Below are 9,721 nucleotides of genomic sequence, written 5' to 3'. Positions count from 1 at the left end.
ACAAGGAGGAGTTGAACAGGATGGAAAGTTCTCTAAAGCTAAAGCTCTAGAGTTTAAACCACACTGCTTCTGCCAGGTTTATCTCAGTACTACTCATATAATTAGTACCACTCATGAAAAAACCCTCTTGACTTTCTGATTCTAGCTATACTGTCATTTGGCCTGGAGTGTGACAAGGATAACTCTGTGTTTATGCAGCTTTTGGTCATGACTTCTTGGGAAGTTATTTGCAAGGATGGAAAAGCCCTAACTCTTCCTGCTTGTTGGAATAGTCTAGATGCCAGAAATTTTGTGACTGATTAGACAGAAACTTGTACAACTGGACCTGTACAGTAAGAAGCATCAACTATTACCATGTTCTGATAAATGGGAATTCACACCATTAAAATACCAGCCAAGAATCAGTTCCTATGAGAGTGGAAGGCAGAGCTGGGTGAAGAGGTAGAACTGCTGACAGTGGGATGGATACATCTGCCACATAATCCTTTCCTTTCTCCTGACCCCTTTTTAGCAACTCCCGTGTCAGATTCCAAACACTGTTGCCCCTCTGAAATGAACCTGGATCCAACTGAAACCTTTGTTTGGGCTTTTCTTACCTTCTGCATTGGCTTGAGAAGGGCTGCAAGGAGAACCCTAAGAAACAGCCACAGTGAGCCTTGCCCAGTCAGCACCAGCTTTACTTCAGATGAAGAAGTTTGGAGCTGGTAATCCACATCATCCATGCAAAATGAATTAATGCATAAATGAGCATGCATATGAGCCTATCATTATAGGCTCCTACCACGTAACTTCAGCTGCTGTTGAACAACCAGCAGGCAAAAGCCCCGTTGGAGGTGCTGTGTCTCCTGTTGACTCAGCAGGATGACAAATCTCCTCACTGGTGCCTACAGCCAGCCTGGCCATGCTCCCCCTCCCACTGTGCCAATCCCTCCCTAGGCAGTTTTCCATATACAGCAGGCAACTCACATGCTACATACACATCACTCCTGGTGTCTGCTGCTATCCCAGAGATAATTGCAAAATAGTTATTTGGAATGGCAGAGCTTCTTAAAGAGACAGCCTGTTAAATCTTGGGGTACAACCTTCTTTCTCCTTTGCTTCCTTCTTTCCATTTTTCTTCTCAGCTGCTCTTGTTGTCCAGCATTTGGCACTGCTGTAAAAGTTCTGCCAGAGGGTTTAAAAAAATAAGATAAGCCTCCACTGTGTTTCATATAGAGTCCATTCATGAAGACCAGAACTCTCTATCCTGCAACAGCAAAGAGTTAATATCCCTGAGATATTCTACTGTTCTACATCTGTAAAAAAGAAGGCAAAGCAAACCTAAAAGAATTCAGTATGGAAAACATATTCCAGCTTCAATGACACACTGGGGTTTTGTTTAGGTTTCTTTATTACGATGAGTCACAATATGTAAACTTCACATGCAGTTACTGAAGTCATGTGTCTGCCTTATTTTAGCTTCGAAAACAGCAGCAATGCCAACATCCTTTGCTGCCTTTGAGATTTGACAAGTCCTGAAAACCAACAATGTTATGGTCCCTTCGTAAGCACTGAGTTGCTTTGTCTAGAAAATAAAGGGGATGATTCTCCAGGCGAGCCTTCTCCACTTCAGGCGTTCCTTTTAAGACCCTGGAGTTGGTAATGCTGGCTGGACTCTGCTGCTGTCAGCAATGGAGGGTTCCCTGTTTGGGGTGCTCTGACAAAAGGATGTCTCATTCTCTGTCTCTCCTGCCTCAAGAAGAAGTGAGCCACACACAGGTGAAATCAGCAGTGCTCCTAGTGCTGGAAGTTCCAGTGCTACATTCATTGCCAGAGTTGTTCCAATCAGAAGTCCAGTTAGGGTGAGTGGAGTCCAAAACCAACTCCCCACCCCTCTCCTCACCTTTCAGCTAGGCCCTGCAGAAGGCTTAAACTAAGCAGAGATTTCCACTGTTCCCATTCCCCAGGTGAGTCTCGTGCAGTGCAGCTCTCCAGTCCCGTTCACAGGGAGCCAGCAGATTCCCCTGGCTCAGTGAGTGCAGTGCCCGTTCTCGCAGGTATAAAAGGGCAGCATGCAGTCATCTATATAAAGAATGTTCTTCAGATGGGTTATGTATAAACTGCCTGATGGCAAGAGTATCAAATGAAGGTCGAACATCAGAGACCTTTAGGCTATTACGAAATATGACTCATGGATTAGTTAACTGCCTGTCAGATTTTCCATTATGAAATTTAACCAAAGCCCATATCTGCACAGCAGCAACACCTGTAGAAGTGCAAACAAACAAGTGGTTATATATACACTTGAACTGAAATGGGTCAGCAGATGTGCTATGGCACTGAGAGAACCTTTTTCCTTATTAATGAACTATTAGCTAAGGAAGAAAAATGAGAGAAGGGGAGAAAATGCTGTGGGAGTAAAAAACATTGTTTTGAAGTTCATATTTGTCAAAGAATCTGCAAGATAAATCTTTACAGTTCAACTGTATCAGATGAATCAACATTGAAATTCCCCTCTGCAGAGTATCATTATTTTAGCCATGATGGGTATCTGTGCTTCCTAATCCAAGCATTTGCTTTTCCAATTCCACATGGTGGCATGAGCGGAAGTGAAAAAGCAACTATTCCTGTTCTGGAAAATGACTATTTAGACACTAAACTAAAAAAGAAGGATTTAATACATTTTATTTCTGAAAATCAGTGAAAAGATTTAGCCATTTGGTGAAAGACTCTCATAGTTCTCTCACCTGGCTGTTTGGAGGTGGCTGTAAATTCAGAAAGGCAGAAGATGTGCTCTGAAGGTTCACCACAGGAAGTGAGGCTTTTCACCTGTGTGTCACTGGTTTGACTCCACAGGTGAGACTCAGCTCACCTAATTTTAGATGCCTACAGTGTCTATCAATACATTTGAGCCTGTTGCCCTGTAGGCAATTTAAAAGTATGTCTTATCTGATATTTTTTAAATATCTACCTCAGGATGAGATGATTCATGACCTAAGAGTGACTTGTTCTCTGCTGTGGCTGTATCAGGGGCCTGAGGTGACTGGCTTGGCTGGAGAGCCTTCCATGTGGCCACAGATGAACCCTGCCTCAATGCTCTGCCCCCACAAAGCTGGTAATTTATGTGAAATGAGCTAGTTAACACTGCTCCTTGCTATTGCACTGGTTTGTCCATATCACAGAGCCACCACCACATCTGGCACAAATGAATGCCAGCAGGCTGAAATAGCCTAGAGGCTACTGATTAAAGAGGAAACCTGAACCACATAGATGGATTTCATAATTACATCCTATTCTTGCCTCTAGAGATGTTCCAGATCACAAGTTAGGTATGGAGTTCTCACTTCTCCTACCACTGTGGCATCTAATCTGTGAAGTCTCCATTTCCATGCCTGTCAGTCCAGCTCATTTCATAAACACTACATTCATTTAAACGTTAACCTGCTGCTCTACAAGAAGTTCAGAAGACATAAACTGTAAGGCACAATGAAAAACAATTCAGTCTCAAGAAGCAAAGTCTGAGGAGGGACAAAATAGCAGCACATAAATATATAAAAAGCAACTGCAAAGAGGAAGGAAATAAACTACTCTTCCTGTTTACTATGGAGACTTAAGTTACTCCACAGTGAGGTGACACACAACAAGCTGTGCAGCCACACAGCAGCATTGTTGCAGCTTTTAGACCAGGAGCTGTTGTCTCACAGACAGGCAGCAGCAGCTCCTACCTCACTGCAGGCACTGAGCTGCCTGTCTTGGAAAGGGGTGGGAGGGTTACAGCTCCACCGTGTTCGTGGGAGTCTGAAAGGAGCCGGGAGCCCTTGGCTCACTAAGCAGCTTTTCAGCCTCAGCATGAGGCAGGGGTTCCTTCCTCACAGCGCAGGAGCAGTGGCTGTGGTAATGTGACAGCATCCTGGGGCCCTGCCCCTTAGGAGAAGCCAGTCAGGGTTGGGAGCCCTCCCCCAGTTTGGGGATGCAGTTGGTGTTCTGGAGATCCAGTCTAATGAGCATCCACCCAGAGTGGATGGCTATATTTAGTCTTAAGGCAGTGTGATGGATTAGATGTCTCCAAAACCCTTTATCTTTAATGATTTAAGTGGAAAGGTTGCAATATGCACACTGAAGCCTGAGCTAAGCCTCTTAAAATGGAGCGGGCCAGAGCTCCAGCTGTGCTGACCAAAGCCAGAAAGAGGGACAGGGTGGCCTTTGAAGAACCCAACTAGAAAAAGAGAATCTTTTCTCCTGACAGTAAATTTTCTATGGTTCTTTCTCTGCTGCCACCTGAAAGATTATGCTTCTGGTGCTCCTATTTACTATTCCTTGTTCCTCTGTAGGAAATACTGCTCCAACATGGTATAAACAAGGTAGAAAACGTTACGAGACGTGGGGATGAGGGGGGAAAGGGAAGAAAGTGATTTAGTTCAAAATAAAAACTGAAACCAAACAGGTCTCACTCAGCCATATTCATATTCTCACACTCATAAGAGCAGCTGCCAGGCACCAGGCCAGCATATTTAAGCCATCTATCAAAAAGTCCAGGCAACATGAAGTTTGTGCTCAGGTAATAGGTGCAGGATCTGTGTGATGCCATAGAGAACACAAAGGGATGCCAGCTCTGAAGTCCTGGGTTATTCTCGAACTGGGGACTATGCACAGGGTTTGGGTGTCTTTTTGTATCTCTTTGAAACTGTCATTATCTCCACCTGCATCAGCTCTGGCAGTCATCAGAACTCATCACGTTTTCTCCAGGTCTGAGTGCCCTGAGAGACAGCAGGTCAATGCCCTGGGGTCTCAATGACCTACTAACCTGCTGACATTAACTCAGGCCATCAACCTTTGTATTACAAGTCCCTACACTGCTCCCATTCTCTTTGCTGGTGATCTTTCCCCTGCCAAGTGACAAAATCAACACAGAATCAACACTACAGCAACAGTGAGAGAAATAGGAAGGTGGACCTTCTTCCCCCTTTCTCCTGAAGACCAGTGTTGGATTTGATTCATAGGATTTGGCCATTTAGTTCCTGGCAGGGCTGTGGGGAGCTGGGGGTGTCCTCAGGACCCTGACAATCCCACAGGCATTTTTGAGCTGTCAGAGTCACCCTCTCACTTAATAAGGAGAAACACTGCACATTCCTCAGATGGCTGAGGCCACTCTCTTAACCCAAGCACTCCTGACAGCTGCACCACGTTGCACAACCACCATCTGCAAAGGTCAGATCTTGCCAGGTGCTCACAGCTGAAGTCAAACCCCTGCACACCAGAAGGGAGAGCATTGGCAAGTGGTACTTGCTCAGTGACCCTTTGGAGGGCTTTCAAAGAAGACTCTAATATTACATTTATGTTACATAAGATAAAAGTTACACTTGGTATTTAGAAATGGTAATTAGAAAAGGCATACAGAAACCAAAATGAGAAACATTAGTGCCTTCTTCAAAGTATAATTCTGATGCTGATTAATATAGGAGCCATCTTGACTAGGTGCCTATTTTGATTTAGGCAATTATAAGCTTAGCAGTTCAAACCAGTTGGCAATGAGAATGTGAATCCAAGATTTACTGACGTGCCTATTTCCTTTCTTTTTGCTGCAGTAAGTCTCTCTTCTTTTGTCTTCATCTTCTGTTCATTTAGGCTTGCCTACAAGAGAAAGGCACACTCACGGAATTACAATATGCTTGTAAACCAATAGTTAACTCCAGGCATTCATTCAAAGAGGGGCAGTAGATGGATATTCATGACTTTGCCCTATTGAACAACATCATACTGTATTTTTTTTTGGCAAAGGGCTCAATTTTTAATACCTGCATGAACAGAGTGGAAGGCAATACCTTGCACAGAGGCAGCAGTCCCTGCTTCTGTCCTGTGAGTGCTGTGGATTGGGCTGTCCAGGTAGGAAAAAGGCTGCAGTGGGCAAGAGCTGCTCCACAGCCCGAGCCAGGGCAGCGACAGCAGCAGTCAGCTGGTGTTGTGCTACCTCTGTCCAGCAGATTGTGGCTCCTGCAGAGGTCAGGACCATGCTCCCAGCCTTTCTTCCCATTAGGAGGTTACAGTCTGCAGAAGGAGCTGCTGGACTGTCTTCGTTCTGGTGTAGGAAAACTTACTGCTTTGCAAGTTCTTCCTGTTCCTAATTGACCTGATTTAACCTGAAATAAACCATTTGTATTCCTGCAGAGGACTATCAGGGAGTCCACATGGCTTTTGCCCAGGTTTAACATCATTTCTTTAAAGCAAACTGCAAATTAATAGTAGTGTAACTTTCCTGTGCAGGCAAGCCCTTAATCTAATTGGAACATGGAAAACAGCATTTGGGAAGACAAAGCAGTGCATAAACTTGGGGAGTGAGAGAGAGAGAGAGAGGCAATATAATTTGGAATACAGTGGGGATGATGGAGAAATCTGAATGCAGAGAGAAAAAAATGATTAAGGTTTTAAAAATACAAGGTAGCAAGGAATCTAGGGATATGAAAAAATAGAGCCCAACTCAGAAATTTTCAATATTCAGAGAATTGCCACATTCTCTCCATTCATTCTTCTACTTGGGACAACAACCCTTGTAATTTTAGTCAAAAACCACTCTCCCTTCCACCCCCTAAAACTTTGAGCCCACATTCATGGACTCATTCTTTCCCGTGTCTGATCCACACAGACAGAAGAAATAAGAACAAAACTATGCTTGTACTTCCTCAGTTCCCACAGAAGCCTGTGATTATTTGATTTTGTCACTAAACCATTAGAGAAAATAAAAATAGGAATTCATTAAAGAAAGAAAAAACAAAGAGAGAGAGAGAGAGAGAGAAGCCTTTGAGTGCTGCCTCAGATAAGGACTAGTATATGTCTGAAGTGACTAAATCTCTTCTGTGTATCCCTGTTCTAGAGTCACAGCTTATAAAACTTCCCGATTCTGTCTCCCCTTTCAGCTAAGAATCTCTGCTTTCTGCAAACAGTCTTTTGCGGTTTTTCAGGACAAGATGAGAATTTCTTTGAAGCTTGAAAAAAACCTCCAGGCATCTCTTCAGAGAACACCATGAATCTGCTCTTCACCAAGCCCTCTCCAATCAGCTGTGTGCATTCTATCTATACCAGTCTGGGAACATGGAGAGACAAGGGAAGGGGAGCCAGCAAGGCTTGGGTGGCAACACGCTGGCCAAAGCACAGAGCAGCTCTTAATCAGACAGCCTTTTAATTCTTCACATGAGTTAAAGGCATTAGGTACTAAGATTGAGAACAGAGGTGTACTCAGCAAAGGCAGTGAGAGAATGAAGTGTTGCAGCATAGGGGAGTATTTTGTAAATATTCTGTCAAATGCTATCCAGGCACAGTTTAATAATCACTGGCAATACTAGTGAGAGAAACCCCTGTCTTCAGTGCAGTGGCTCTGCCCTGCACACTGAGTTAGGGCACATGTGTGGTGGGAAATGTTCACTAAATTGAAGAAAAACATTGACTACAACCCAGTATCCCACAGGCATTTATCTGGGCAGAGAGCTGATGCAGGCAGGGTTTTTTCTACCCCTACAGAGTTATTTTAAATTCAGATCAGTTCCTTCATTGACTGCACAGGCTGGCATCACTAACAGCTATGCACTGGTCCAAAGAGTTTTGTAACTGCTGCTGTAGGGAAGTGCAGACTTTCTAGAGAAGGGTTCACCAACAGTAACATCAGTGGTGGCATGTGGCTCTTCTTTCCATGTTATTCCTCCAAACAAGTAAGATCCTGCCTTTTGATGCCTAAAAATGTCCACAGAAATGTGGAAATTATGCTGTTAAAGACCAATCTCTGATACTCACTGTTGACTAAAGACTGTTTCCAAATCCCTTTGCTAATTTGTGGCTGGACAACATTAAATTTATATTTTGATTGCCCTGCCATCTTACAGTATGAAAGACTCACAGAAATATGGTATGGGGTCCTAGCCTCATAGGCAACTGTGTAGAACAAGAAACAAGACTTCAGTACTGCAACTTGAGAATTACATCCATGGTAGGATTTATTTTTTATCACACTCTGGATGTCTGAGCTGCTTTACCATTGATAAAACACCTCCTTTCCTTAGAAGTGAGTCCATAGTTGTGTACAATGAGAAATCTGCTTGTTAAGATGGTCAGTAGCATATGACCTGTTGATAGTTTCAAAACAGAAAAGGCAACTTGTGTACACAAGGTCAGTGTCTGCCAGCATTGGGTAAAAACACTACAGAAGTCAGACACAACTTCATAAACACACTGACTTCACAACACACATACATGGCTTGGTGGAAGTGGGTGATATTGGCTTCCTAGGAGGGCAACCTCCTCAAGACTCAGCTGCATTTCTGGCTGTTTTGGGGCTATCAGTGTAGCCTTTCAGAACACCTCCCAGATGGGGCTTTGCAGGTGAAGGAATACCAAACCTGGGAATTTGCTAGAATTAAAGAACTGAGTGTCCAAGCGCCCGGCAGTGTCAGGTGTTGAGGAGTTTTGGTTGAGCCCATTGGCAAAAACTTGCTGAGTTTAAAGTGAGCAGGGTTTTTGAGGACTCTGGTGTTGACTCAAGTGCTCATGAGCTGCTCAGCTTCCTCCAGGGAATTGCGTCTGAGTCAGCTGTGGGAGAACTAAAAGTGAAACTGAGAATAGTCCTGCCTAGCGCAGATGGCAACTCAGAGGGAAAACTGACTTCCCCAGGAATTGACTTCCCTGACTGCAGGATCAGGGTTTAAATTGCTGTGATACTCCTAAAACTTGCACATGATTAATTAATTGTGAGTTAACTTGTGAATGATTAATTAATGTAATTTTCTAGTGCATATGAATTATCACAAGCAACGCCCTTGTTTGTAAAACGCTGCAGACATTGCAGGGATGTAAACTCGGAAGTATCTCTAGGCTCGGTTGGGAGCGATTCAAAACACTGCAGAATTGTTTAGAATTTAGAATTGTCTGCGAAGTTGTAAGAAGAAAAGGAATTAAAAGTATTATTTGAAACTTGCTTTCAAAAAATCCGAAGTTTGGGCCTACATCCAGTAACAGCTTCTTAAAAAATACAGAAACTTTTTCTTTTAACTGTCTGGCAGGCTCAACAAAGACACCTGCAAGTTTTTAAATTATAAATAGGTGCACCTGGGGAAGAAATACAAGCACAAATCTTTAACTCTGGAGCTGTAGCTGGCTGGAGAAGTATTATGGAAGGTGAAAGCAGAGGACTGGTAAATGTTTTGAGACCAGAGCATCACAGAATTGACTAGTTTGTCTGTGAGGAGTATGTGTTGCTCATTCAAGGACACGTTTGTGGATGTTTAAATCTTGTAGGGCTTAATTTTTGCCATGGGAGGACCTTGGTTCTAGAGCTCTAATTTTAAGGGCAGGAAAAACCTAGGCAGAGATGGGCTGTTTAATGTGTGAGTACTGTGGAAAAGTTCTGTCTTGTTTTTAAATCCAATGGTGAATCATCTTTCTGGAGAATGGATCTTCCTTGTGGTTTTCTTCTTGGAAGAGGCAGGAGCCTGAGGAAGAGGGAAATGGAGGAATAATTGCTGTGTGGGTCAAGAACCCCATGTCCTTTTCCCTGTGACTTCACAGCCCCAGCCGTGTCCTGATCCCGTAAGCATATTCGTCAGTACTTTTACTGACCCAAATTCGAGGAAGCAGCTTTAGTATTCTCTGTGTCAGCAGGCTGAGATACAAGGGAATGGGGTTATTTATATATATTTTTATAATGACAGATAGTTCAATGCTTACTACTTGACTGATGCTTACAGGCTAAAAGTCCTGC

The 9,721-nt window shown here is 43.5% G+C and overlaps 1 long non-coding RNA gene across 1 annotated transcript; it reads right to left on the bottom strand.

Moving 5' to 3' along the window:
• Positions 1-504: 504 nt before the first annotated feature.
• LOC108446548 lies at positions 505-9,533 on the bottom strand. Its single transcript, XR_001861756.1, has 2 exons — positions 5,802-9,533; positions 505-5,610 (listed from the first exon to the last, which is right to left on the bottom strand). It is a non-coding gene; the product is annotated as an uncharacterized LOC108446548 (long non-coding RNA).
• Between the last annotated feature and the right edge of the window lie 188 nt (positions 9,534-9,721).

This window comes from Corvus brachyrhynchos, unplaced genomic scaffold, assembly GCF_000691975.1.
Source record: "Corvus brachyrhynchos isolate BGI_N302 unplaced genomic scaffold, ASM69197v1 scaffold34, whole genome shotgun sequence".
Lineage (NCBI taxonomy): Eukaryota > Metazoa > Chordata > Aves > Passeriformes > Corvidae > Corvus > Corvus brachyrhynchos.
Note: the sequence above shows the minus strand (reverse complement) of the source record. Positions and strands in the feature narration are given on the sequence as shown.